The sequence below is a fragment of the Gracilinanus agilis genome, chromosome 3, assembly GCF_016433145.1.
Source record: "Gracilinanus agilis isolate LMUSP501 chromosome 3, AgileGrace, whole genome shotgun sequence".
In the NCBI taxonomy this organism is placed as follows: domain Eukaryota; kingdom Metazoa; phylum Chordata; class Mammalia; order Didelphimorphia; family Didelphidae; genus Gracilinanus; species Gracilinanus agilis.
In genome coordinates, this window is record NC_058132.1 from 61,957,124 (window position 1) to 61,970,724 (window position 13,601).

Sequence of the window (13,601 nt, forward strand, 5' to 3'; positions counted from 1 at the left end):
TCTCCCCCCTTCCTCCCTGCCTGCCTCCCTCCTTATGTCTTCCTCTCTCTTCTCTTCTCTTCTCTTCTCTTCTCTTCTCTTCTCTTCTCTTCTCTTCTCTTCTCTTCTCTTCTCTTCTCTCTCCCTCTCCTTCCCCCTTCCTCTGTTCTCTGTTCTCTCTCTCCCTCCCTCCCTCCATCCCTGCCTCCCTCCTTCCGTCTTCCTCTCTCTTTCTTCTCTTTTCTTCTCTTCTCTTCTCTCTCTTTCCCCCACCCCTTCCCTTCTCCCTCTCCCTCTCTCCCAACTCCCCCAAAGAGTGGCCATGTCATCATGAAAGCCCTACCTTGGAAGGAGATGGAATGCCCCAAGGATCTGTACATGACTCTTTGCTTTAGCTGAATTTTTACCTGACTCAGATAAGAGCAGAGTTGGTGCTCATCAGATTAGTGGATGACACCAACCTGGAAAGGACAGCTCAAGTGCTGTGTCTTAGAAAATCAGAGTCAATAAACATTTCTTAAGTACTTTTGGCAGCCCAGAACACAGGACTAAAGCAATCGAGATCTAATTTTATAAGGACCAATGTAAAGGCTTAGAGTTAGGTTCAAAAAAATCAATTTCACCAGTATAAGTGGGAGAAGCAAGGCAGGATGTCTGCTTCACTGAGAAAGCTGGGAGTTTTAGTGAGTTGAAAATTTAATGATTCAATAGTGGCAATCAATAAAATGCTAATATGAGGGGGCAGCTGGGTGGTTCAGTGGATAGAGAGCCAAGGCTGGAGATGGGAGGTCCTGAGTTCAAATCTGGCTTCAGACACTTCCCAGCTGTGTGACCCTGGGCAAGTCACTTGACACCCATTGACTAGTCCTTACCGCTCTTCTGCTTTGAAACCGATATTTAGCATTGATTCTAAGACAGAATGTGGAGAGTCTGTCATTTTTACCCTCACCCTCCTGTTCTTAATTCTCCATTCTCACTCCACAGACTCACACTCATTTTATCTCACACACTTAACTTACCCCTTTCTCTAGGACCTCATCTGCCTTACTACTGCTGTAATTAAATTCATTTGTACAATAAGAACAAACAATATTGCCCCTACTCTCAAGAAGCTGCCGTTCTTCAACCTCATGGCCTCAGTATTCAGTCTTACCAACTTATACTCTCTCTTTAAAATTTTTTAAATTTTATTTATTATTTTAATATTTATTATTATGTGTATTCTATATTAATATTTAATTAAAATTTTAAATTTACCTTTACCTTCTGTCTTAGAATCAAAATTGTGTATTGGTTCCAAAGCAGAAGAGTGGTAAGGGCTGGGCAGTGGGAGTCAAGTGACTTGTCCAGGGTGACCTCAGTTTCCTCTCTTTTATTTACTTATTTATTTATTTGCCTGTTTGTTTGTTCATTTATTTATTTATTTTTGCGTTTCCTCTTCTAAGGAATGGAATGGGTTGACTAAGTGAGTAGAGTAGACTAGCTGCCCAGTCCCTCCCAGTTCCAAGTCTTCAAATGAATAAGTGAAGGAATGAGAAGGCATTGATCAGGTGCCTATTAAGTGCCAAGTCTCATGCTTCTCAGTGTAGATCCAAATACAGAAGGAAAGACAGTTCTTGCCCTCGAGCAGCTTGCTTCTAGTAGAGGGAGGCAGCTACGGATGCTCAAAGCCCCGGTGCAGGGTCACTGTTGAACTTGAGAGCACTGAGTGCCAGCAAGTTGGAAGGAAGGTTCTGTCCCGTTTCTCTCCCGGATCACTGGCTCTTCCTCAATGTTCTACGAGGAGCCCTGGGGAAATTCTCCTCTGGGGTTCTGTCGAGGAAGCGTGATGAGGCAGAAGCAGGGTGGACCTTCCTCCTGAGCCCCCAAATCCTCCTTTCTGGCCACGTCTCTGAAACAGGCACTCCTCCGAGACACACAAACTCTAGAGACCTTGGTCCTTCCTGAAGAGTGACAACCAGGCTAGAGAGAGAAGATGGACTTGTGGACCAAGGATGCTCTGTCCTGTAGCCCAGAAGTCTTTAAGCTCATGAGCTCCTTGGTTTCTCCCAGCCTCCTGTGGCAGTCAACAGTTAAATCTAGCCTTGTTGCTTACTTTACAGACTGGGAAACAGAGGCACAGCCACTTGCCGAAGGGAGCACAGAAAACTAAGGAGTGAAGATGGCAGCTGACTTCTAAGGAGCATCATCCTTTCCTAAGAGGTATGCCCTCTCTTGGGGTTCCTGTGGTGTGAGTGGGGAGAGTGAAATGGACCTACAGTCAGATCTGGTTTCTAAACCTGGCATTTCCCCAATCTGTCAAATGGGTATAATTGCTATAGTAATTTAAGCTTTGTTAAATATATAATAGTAGTTCAGTTTACATACTTTTTAACCTAACCTTTTTTTTAACGTTCTTACCTTCCGTCTTAGAATCAATACCATGTATTGGTTCCAAGGCAGAAGAGTGGTAAGGGCTAGGCAATGGGAGTTAAGTGACTTACCCAGGGTCACCCAGCTAGGAAGTATCTGAGGTCAGCTTTGAACCCAAGACCTTTCACCTTTAGGCCTGACTCTCAACTCATTGATCCACCTACCTATGCCCCCATAGAAGTATCATTATTTATCTCATTTGACAGACGGGGAAACTGAGGCTGAGAGGAGTTAAGTTGGACACAAAACAAGTAAATATCAGAATTATGATTTGCACTCAGGTTTCTCCTAACCAGGCATTTTTTTCTACTCTGCCTCTCACCTAATAATATAGTTATCACTTCTACTTCTTGACTTTCCCATTGTGGTTTCAATATATCAATCTACAATAGGATATTGTGGTTTCAATATATCACAGGTTGGCATAAGAAATTAATTGGTGGGTGGGTCAACTGTGTGACTCAGTAATTGGAGAGCCAAGCCTAAAGATGGAAGGTCCTGAGTTCAAATCTGGCCTCAGACATTTCCTATCTGTGTGACCCTGGGCAAGTCACTTAACCCCCATTGCCTAGTCCTTGCCACTCTTCTGCCTTGGAACCAATACACAGTATTGATTCTAAGATGGAAGGTAAGGGCTTAAAAAAAGAAGAAGAAAATCATGGGCGAGAAAAAGAAAGAGAGAGATGGGGAAAAGAAATGGAGAAAGGAGAGAGAGAGGGAGAGAGAAGGAGAGAGGGATGGAAGGAGAGGAGAGAGTTTTTAAATGAAACTGTTAGTCACCCAAACAAGCATCCCAGTGTGTCTCTGGAGCTGTTGTGACTGGCTGCTCGCCAGCCGCGGCTCCAGGCCACTTGAGCTTGCCCCCAGCTCTCCTGAGAAGCCGTGCTTGTTTCCCCCAACTCCCATCCCCTCCCAAGGCCAGGGGCTCAGAGCAGGAAGGCAGGGGCTGGGCAGGGAAAAGGGATGTTGTTGCTTCTGGGATAAGGGGCATGGAAGGCAGTCTCTAGGGAGGCGAAGGGCCACATCCCAAACAGGAAGGTTGGAAACATCCCAAGGTAGCTGGGATTGTAGGTTGTCAGAGCTAGAAGGGACCTTGGAACCCTCTAGTACAGAGCCCTTTATTTTGTGCTAGAGAAAACCCCCACTGAGGGGAAATAGCTTTGCCCAGGGTCACTCAGCAGCAGATTCCAGATGTCTCAGGCCAGGGATCCCACAGCTGGAAAGACTCATTATCCCACCAATACATCTTATCTCTTCCTTGTTCTGGACTTGGGCTCACAGCTTTCCATGTAACTAAAATGGGTCAAGGCATCAAAGATCAGTTATCACATTTAGCCTTTCCATTTTATAGGAGGATAAACTGAGACCTAAGAAAGTTAAAGGGCTTGTCCAAGGGTCTGCAGCAAACTCAAGTCCTCCATCTAAATGGAAGTACTTTACAGAAGGGTAAACTGAGACCTAAGAAAGTTAAGGGGCTTGTCCAAGGGTCTACAGCAAACCCAAGTCCTCCAGCTAAATTTAAGTACTTTAGACACTGGCCCATGTTCCTCTACTGCCCTGACCTTCTCTACTTTGCTGATTCTGTGTCCTTTAGGGTCCAGATCCATTAGCTCCTCCTTCCCTGACAAGCCCAAAGAAAAAATAAACCATCATTCCTCCAAACTACTTTGGTACTGACTGTGCCAGTCACAAGACAGTTAATCACATAGGATCTTGCAGTATCTCCTGTCATTTTTCTGAACTTTCATTTCTTTCTTGCAAAGGACTCATTGAACTGCCACATTTATGTCTCATTCTGTGGCTGGTCTATAAGCTACTTGAGGGCAGGGGTCATGTCCCCTTCTTCATTGTATCTGGGGTTGGTAGGATACGGTGGGCTCTCACCAATTAGGATTGCAGGACACCCCTACTCCCACTTCTTGGGGAAGAGTTCTCAGAACAGGACAGCACAGACCAGAAAAGTGACCAGGGACGTGGTCTAACTAGTCCCCATCTAGCTAGCCTTTGGAATAGTCATGCCAGACCTACTTTGAAATGTGCCATAAAGAACTAAATTGGTCTTTTTTCTTTTTAAAATAATTTTATTTTTTTCCTCAATTACATGTAAAAACAATTTCTAAAATTCCTTTTTAAAAAATTTGAGTTCCAAATTCTCCCCCTTCTTCCCTCCCCTCCCACTCCTTGAGAAAGTAATATAGGTTAATATAGGTTATATGTATGCAGTCATGCAAAATATATTTCCATACCAAGCCTCAAGAAAAATAAAGAAAGTAAAAAGAGTATGCTTCAATCTGCATTCAGACTCCATTGGTTCTTTCTCTGGAGGGGGGATAGGTGTTGTTTTTTTTTGAGGCTGGTAACTTAATCTTTATTGCTGATAAATAACTTTGTAAATGGTACAATTCCGCTAAACCTTTCAATTCATATAACTGGGAGTAGAAAAAAGTCCTTATTCAGGGGCAATAGGTGTTTTTTTTAATCATTAAGTCCTTGCAATTGTATTGCTGATAATAGCCAAGTCGTTCACTGTCAATCATTGTATAATGTTGTTATGTGTATGTACAGTGTTCTGGTTCTGCTCACTTTACTTTACATAGGTTCATATTTTCAGAAACCATCCTGCTCATTATTTCTTTCTCTTTTTTTTTGAAAATTTTTATTTAATTAATTGATTTAGAATATTTTTCCATGGTTCCATGATTCATGTTCTCTCCTTCTCTCCACCCATAGCCAATGAGCAATTCTACTGGGTTTTACATGTGTCATTGATCAAGACCTATTTCCATATTATTGATATTTGCACTAGAGTGATCGCTTAGAGTCTGCATCCCCAAACATATCCCCATCTACCCATGAGATCAAGGAAATGTTTTTCTTCTGCGTTTCTGCTCCCACAGTTCTTTCTCTGGATGTGGATAGCATCTTTCTCATAAGTCCCTCAGAATTGTCCTGGATCATTGCATTGCTGCTTGTAGAGAAGTCCATTACCTTCAATTGTGCCATAGTGTATCAGTCTCCGTATAACAACATTCTCCTGGTTCTGCTTCTTTCACTCTGCATCAGTTCCTGGAGGTCTTTCCAGTTCACATGGAATTCCTCCAGTTCATTATTCCTTTGAGCACAATAATATCCCATTACCAACAGATACCACAATTTGTTCAGCCATTCCCCAAATCGAAAGGCATCCCCTCATTTTCAAAATTTTTGCCACCACAAAGCTGCTCATCATTTCTAATAGCAATCATATTCCACAACTTGTAAAGCCATTCCCTAATTGATGAGCATCCACCTTAGTTTCCAATTCTTCACCACCACCAGAAGAACTGCTATAAATATTTGTGTACCTATATGTCCTTTTCCTTTTCCTTTGATCTCTTTGAGATCCATGGTGCTGGGTCAAAGGGTATGCAAGGTTAATATGCCTTTGGGGCATATTAACTGCTCTTTTTACCTTGTAATGTCCTACCTCACCCAAGCAGGGCTACTGCCTTCCTGGATGGCCTTGGACAAATTGCTTCCCTTTTCTATGTCCCAACTTCTCCGCTAATAAAATGGGGATGCATAATAGATTTCGCTCAATTATTATTCTTTGAATTGTTTCTGAGCCTGAAAAGGTTCAGGGAGTGAGTGAGAGGGCATTATGAGATAACTTTTGAGCAAAACGATGAATAAAAATTGAATTAGACCTTTATTCATTAGGGTTCCACCTCCCTAACCAACCCACTAAAGTTCAAATAGGAAAACAAGGAAAATAGATGAGAAGTTGCCTATTACACTGGAAGAGAGCTGAAGTTGGCATCTGAGGTCCAACACTGCCATTTACTAAATACATGATCTTGGATAGATCCTTTTACTTCTCTGGGCCTGTCTCCTCAAATGTTAAAGGATGAGGTCAGACTGCTGTGCCTTGCCAATTACTTGGGACAAGTTAAAATAATTACATTTATTGATTTATACAATAAACCTTGAAGTCTTTTACGTCTTTAAAAAAACTTTTAAATAGGCCACATGTCCCCTTTCTGCAGTAGTCCCTTGTTTTATTTTTCTTTGTTTTGTTTTATTTTGTTTTTAATTTTTCATAATGAAAACCACATTTTTATCAGACTAGATATAAAGTTTCTCTTTGACAAACAATTCATTTTTGGAAGTATAGCCTTTATTATAGAGCCTCTCAGTTTTAGTGGGTTTTAAATAAGGTGGGTTCCAAACCTATTGAAGCATGTTTATCACCATCTCTTAGACAAATTTCCTAACCTTTTGTATTGTCCGGCATGGTGTAAGGTTGCAATATTCCATTTCCATCTGGGAATATCTGCAACTTCAAAACAGGTCTATGTTTCATTGTGTCAATATATCCATCAAAGTACATTACATCAGTAAAAAAAAACAAACAAACTTTCAGGCATGTTGGAAGTTAAAAACAAAAAAACAAAAACCAACAACAAACTTGGGGCAGCCAAGTTGCTCAGGGAATAGAGCTCCAATCTGGAGTCAGGATCTGGGTTCAAATATGACCTCAGATACTTCCTAGCTATGTACCCCTGGATAAGTCACTTGACCCCAGTTGCCTAGCCCTTGTCCTTCTGTCTTAGAGTTGTCACTAAGATAGAAAGTAAGATTTAAAAAAAATTTTTGAGCATTTTATAGTCTTATGAAGAATACCTAGATTTTATTGACTTAGACTTCTTCTGACAATGATTTCGATACAGCCTGGAAGGAAAAAGTGAATTTCATAGTAAAAATGACTTTTTCTTCCAATCTTTAGTACTCCAGACTTTGTATTGTCTTGCCAATGGCAAGTGATTCTATTTTCTTTTTAGTAATGTTTAGGCGGCTTTAAAAAATTTTAGCATTCTCTGAATAAAATTCCAACTTCAAGAAGACTTATATGACACTGTAGATGAATAATTATCAACCCTTCCAGCTGTCAGGTCTCTGCTTGATTTCTGAAGATAAATGTTTAGTCCCACAATAATTTGTTAGTTCTTAGCGGTGCTTTTTTGTTGTTATTTTTTACTGAACTTTCCTTTTCGGTTAGGTATGCCTGATCCTGTTTCTTTGTGAGCCTGAAAGATCCTTTAAATCGTCTTATGAATAGCCTGGGCAATATCTTTAATAATCATTGAAATGTGCTCTTTAAGAGTTATAGCCTTGGCATACTTCTTTGTAGTAATATTCATTCCTAAAAACCACAAAATTAAAAACACAACAAAAGAGAACAATGAAGCACATTGGTATGACTGGAAGGTCTTACCTTCCAGTTTTGGATTCTATGGGGATACATGAAATTATTAGGTAGGATTGGATCTCTGATTTCATTCTTAAAGGGAACTCCTGACATAGCTAGGAAGTATCTGAGCTCAGATTTGAACCCAGGACCTCCTGTCTCTAGGGCTCTCCATTCACTGAGCCACCTAGATGCCCCCTTAGAAATATAATTCTTTTTTTAATATGATTTTTAAAGTATTGTTCCATGGTTCCATGATTCTTGTTATCTCCCTCCTCTCTTACCTCCCCACTTGTGGAGCTGACAAGGGATTCCACTAGGTTATACATGTGTTATCACTCAGGACCTAAGAAATAGAATTCTTATCCTCAATATATTTGTAACCTAGCTAAAGAGACAAGACACATAAACACAAAAAAGTAAATGCTAATACAAGACATGTCACAAGACCACATGTGATTGAATGAATGATATTGATAGTTCTATCATGTTGGAATCCCAAGGAGGAAGGAAAAAAGAAAGATGGCCTTGGGAAGTCTCACGCATTGGGTGATGAGCAGCAGGTTTGGCCAAGTCATGGAGCTAAACTCTGAGGACAACAGATAGGTACAAGTCATAGGGTTTGCAACTTTTGATCAGTCATTGACCATCAACCATGTTCAAACTATAAAGAAGAAATTCTGATCATTGACTTATAGATTTAAGATAAGAAGATGCTTTAGAGATCAGTCTAGGGGGCATCTGGATGGCTCAGTGGATTGAGAGCCAGGCCTAGAGATGGGAGGTCCTGGGTTCAAATCTGGCCTCAGACACTTCCTAGCTGGGTGACCCTGGGCAAGTCACTTAACCCCCATTGCCCACCCTTACCACTCTTCTGCCTTGGAACCAATACACAGTATAGATTCCAAGATGGAAGGTAAGGGTTTTAAAAAAAAGCGTTCTTAGCACCTTGGGTAATTGCAATATGTAGGTAGAGTGAATTTGAAGAAAGGAATAACTAATTGATCAATTAACAATCATAAATTAAGTGCCCAATGTATGCTAGCCAAGGGGGAGGGAGGGTAGCGAGGGATGACGAAAAGGGAAACAGTGAATGCATATCCTGGTTTGAATGGTGGTAAATTAGAGGAAGAGCTCTAAGACAGTGAGTCAATGTTGTACTGAAGTTGTTTAGGGGGCAGCATCCCTGAGAAACTGGAAGGTGTCCTTCAGAGATGCCTAGCAATTAGTGGATGTCTTCAGGCAAGGATTCTCAGGACAGTTTGGACAGGGTGAAGATGGTGAGCCGGAGGTGCCTCGAGGTCATGGTGTCTCCCTGTAGATTCTCAGAGGGAGCTGTCCATTGGCAAGGAGGGCAGCCTAGAGAAATCATCTCTGATGCTGCCTCTGGAATATGCCTGAGCTCCCGGCAGTCTCCTCTAGGAAAAGAGAACGCCCAAGATAAAAGTGGGGCCCAAATGGGTCCAGTGTTCATAGTGTGATAATGAGAACTGCGTTCGAGTGGGAAAATTGGGATTTGGGCAAGCAGAGGGCATTAATAAAGGGAAGAAAAGCAATTGCCTCACCCTGTCGAATATTCTATCATAGAGTTGATATTTAATATCCATCTTAAGACAGAAGGTAAGGATTTTAATTTTTTTTAATTAAATTAAAAAGCAATGGAAAGGTGTGAAGGTGTCCTAGGACTAAGAGAAATGAGAACAAAGAAGGTTGGGGCTGGAAGGATCTTTGGAGAAAGTCTAGTCCAAACCCTCCACCTTACAAAGGAGGAGGACCAGAGACAGCACGAAGCTTAGCCAAACTCACTGAACTAGTTGGTGGCAGATGAAAGAGCCCTAGTCTAGGGCTGTTTCCATCCTAGCGTGTGGGCCAGGGCACAGTGAGGAGGCGGGGAGGGGAATGAAACATTCTCCTGTGTTACCTGGTCTCCAGAAGCATTGGATCAAGCGCTTTTTCTCTGGGGTACCAGGCCCCCTTGCTAGACGAAGGGTCAGGTTACCATAACCAGGCCAGGGTTAAACAAAGGAGGCATTCAGTGGGGACCGACCAGCCCACTTGCCAGGTTTCTCCATGCTATATTGTTTTCATCACTCTCTCTCTCACTACAGAGGAGGAGGAGGAGGTCGGCCTTCCAGCCTTGTACATATTTGGGGGGGTAGGGTCTGAAGGCTCAGAGAAAGGGGTGTGTGCTCTGCGGGACTGGGGATTGGGAGCAGGAATGTTGACTTATGGCCAAAAGACAAACAAGCTACTGGAAGCCCTGGGTCACATTCCAGCTCTGATCGGGCTTGGGCAGCCTCAGCCCACGGGCCTGGCTCCCTCCTACGGACCTGGGGCCCTCGTTCTCCATTCCACTCATTTGGCATTTCTTCCACAAGACCTTGTGGCTTGCTTGTGTTTGTCTTACACTTGGATTGTTATTGGATTTGTCAAGTCCTCCTTGGGTCAGCTATTTAGAGCCAGAAGGGGTTAGATTTGGGAATCAAGACCCACATTGGTTAAGGGACTTGTCCAACATCACACAGCTCAGAAATAGAAGGACTGAGATTTGAACCTAGGTCTTCAGACTCCAAATCCAGGCTCTTTCCATGATACCCCTTGAGGCTGGAAGAGCCCTTTTCAGTGGGCTATTGAAATCAGGGACTAATTTGAGATGGGAGTGGGCTTAGCTTCAGGTGAATACTGGGAGGGCCAAGGAGGACCTCCAAAAGCAGTTTCTTAGGCCAATATCACATACCTTTTGGAAATACCAATCAGTAAGCATTTTCTAAATGTCTATTACATACCAGACAACAAAAAATGAAATGGTCTTGCCCTAACATCTATTGGAAGAGACAGCAGGTATATATAAAAATATATATAAAATATATGTATATAATATAACATTTATATAATATATAATGACATATTTTATATTATCTATATTTACATATATATTTAATGCATATAAAAATATATAGAAAGTAGTGGCTTAGGTGGTACATGGATGGAGTGTTGAGCCTAGCGTCAGGACTCATCATCCTCAGGTACTTAATAGTTACATGATCCTGAGCAAGTCACCTAACACTGTCTGCCTCAATTTCCTCATCTGTAAAATGATCTGGAGAAGGAAATGGCCAACCACTCCAGTGTCTTTGCTGTGTGACCCTAGGCAAGTCACTTAACCTGCTTGCTTCTATTTTCTCATCAGTAAAATAAGCTGGAGAGGGAAATGGCCAACCACTTTAGAATCTTTGCAAAGAAAACCCAAATGGGGTCATAAAGAGTTCAACATGACTGAATGACAAAATTTATTTTATGACCGAGTAAGTGATTTAGAAGGCTTAAAGAATCCCTGGTGAGACAACTCCCTCTGTCAATACAGACGAACTCTTGCTCTGTGGATTATATAGTCTTAGAGACTTGCATGGGACCCTGAGAAGCTAATAGACTCATTCACCCAAAATCATAGAATTTGAACCCAGGTCTTCCTCACTCCAAGGTCAGCTGTCTGTCCATCATGGCAACCTGCTTTTCTATAGATAGAAGTATTTGTAAAACAAATCAAAGGTGGCAGGTAATGGGGGTGCTCATGAAAGGCTTCATGTAGGTGGTGCCTGAAGGAATCTGGGCATTTTAAGAGGCAGAGGTAGGGAGGAAGGACTTTCCAAAGAAGGGGGGGGGGGGACATAGCCAATGATGCAATGACAGAGAGATGGTGTGTCCTCTCCAAGGAATAGAAAGTTAGCTTGACTGAAGTATTCATTGAGTGCCAAAAAACCAAAGCAAAATATACAGTAGAAATTCTTCAGCATGTCTGACTAGCGCCTTCCAGGCTCTTCCTTTGGTGAGGGGAGACTCCTTGGGGGCCCCTGTGACCTGCTTTTGCCCTCTCTCTCCTAATTGTTTCAGTAATGGACACTGACTCATACGCTGCCCTATGGTCATCAGAGAGCTCAGTGGGTCCATTCCTTTCCCTCTTTTATATTTAAAAATGGTCATAATATAACCCAGTGGAATTGCTTGTCAACTCTGGGTGGAGAGAGGGAAAAGGGAAAGGAGACAACAAGAATCATGGAACCATGGAAAAATTTAAAAATAAATTTAAAAATTTAAAAATAATCATAAGGCATAAAAAATAATCATAAGGGGTCTGTATCCCAAAGAGATAATAAAAAGGGGGAAAGGACCTACTTGTACAAAAATATTTCTAGCAACTCTTCTTGAGGAGGCAAAGAATTGGAAATTGAGGGGCACCCATCTATTGGGGAATGGCTGAACAAATTGTGGTACATTTTGGTGATGGAATACTGTTGTGTTATAAGAAATGATAAGCAGGAAAAAGCTGGAAAGAACTACATGAACTGATACAAAGCGAAATCAGCAGAACCAAGAGAACATAGTACACAGTAACAGCAATACTGGATGATGATTGTCTGTGAAAACTTGGCTACTCTGAGCAATTCAGTGATCTGGGACAACCTTGAAGGATTTATGGCGGGAGGAAGAACTCTTGCAGCAAGATGGATGCAGATCAAAGTATGCCGTCTTTAATTTCACATTAATATGTTCACAGTTTTGTTTGAGGGTTTTGGTTTTGTATGAGTTTGCTCTTATAACAGTGACCAAAGTGGAAGTGTGTTTTACATTATAATAAAAAAAACTTTAAAAAAATAAATAAAAAGGGTCATAAGGAAATATTACTCATAACTCAGTTGAAATGGAAAGTTCATTAACTTGGGGGTCCCAAGCCCTGAATTTATATTGATGTCTGCAAAGCATGGACTCTCTGGCTGTTCTGATGAGAAAGATGGAAGGTGATGGCTAGATGGCTCAACTTAATTGGTCAATATGAACTCGGGGTGTCTCCAGTGGAGTGCCCCGGGGTGCTTGGCCCTATGCTATTTAAGCCATTTATCAGTAGACTGAAGGAAGGCATAAGTGTCCTGTGTGTCAAAATTAGCCAACCCACTGTATGACAGTCAGGATTCAAAAGACTTGTCTAGAACACTAATGTGAAATTTGGTGTGCACAAATATTTGAGTGTTTCATTAAAAAAAAAAATTAATGGGTGCAGCTAGGATAGAGAGACAGACCCAGAGTCAGGAAGGACTGAGTTCAAATCTGGCCTCATACATTTCCTAGCTGCATGACCCTGGGCAAGTCACTTAGCCTCCATTGCCTACTTCTTACCACTCTTCTTCCTTGGAACCCATACACAGAATTGATTCTAAGACAGAAGGTAAGGGCTTTTTTTGTTTTGTTTTAAGAACAAAAGAAAAACTTGGAGTCACAAATAAGGAAAGGACTTCTGCTATTCTTTGCTTTGAGTTTGTGTATTTAGAATTTTGTACCCCAGTTCTCCGTTTCCCAGAATCCCACTTTCATCCTCACATTACAGCCTTACGTTTTGGAGAAAAAGTTTCTGTATCCCCGCCTTTCTCCTGCTAACTTGCTCGGGAAAACTTCTCTTCACTCAGGCTTTTACTTTTGTTCTTCTTATTTCCTCTACTTCAAGTGATTATTAATAAATCTTATAAAATATAATAATTGGCATTATTTGATATTAATTTAAATTTTACAAGTTCTAGAATTTTAGATTCCATTCTTAGCACATAAGGTGGTATGGCAGGGAGCGCATTGGACCTGGAGTCAGGAAGACCTGAATTCATATCTGGCTTCAGACACTTAATACACTTAACAGAGGAAGTCATTTCACCTCTGACTGCCTCAGTTTCCTCATCTGTAAAATGGGAATAATAATAGGATTCTAGGATTTTCATGAGGATCAAATGAGAATAATTGTGAATTGCCTGGCACATAGTAGATACTTTATGAATACTCATTTCTTTCCTTTCTTCCTTTGCTCTGGGCACCCCACTTTAGGAAGGCCATTAATGAATAAAGCTGACCATCTATAAAGCTATCCAGAGGAAGATGAGCAGTAGGTTGAAGGGCCTTAATATGGTATCAAATGAAAATCAATGGAGGAATAGTTATGGTT

The 13,601-nt window shown here is 41.5% G+C and overlaps 1 protein-coding gene across 1 annotated transcript in view; it reads left to right on the top strand.

Moving 5' to 3' along the window:
- Positions 1-13,601, top strand: part of LOC123243156 (non-compact myelin associated protein) — a 49,679-nt gene that overhangs the window by 19,640 nt on the left and 16,438 nt on the right. Inside the window, exon 2 of the mRNA XM_044671343.1 lies at positions 2,082-2,181. The gene's annotated coding sequence lies outside the window, so the exon portion shown is untranslated. The remainder of the gene's footprint in view (positions 1-2,081; positions 2,182-13,601) is intronic.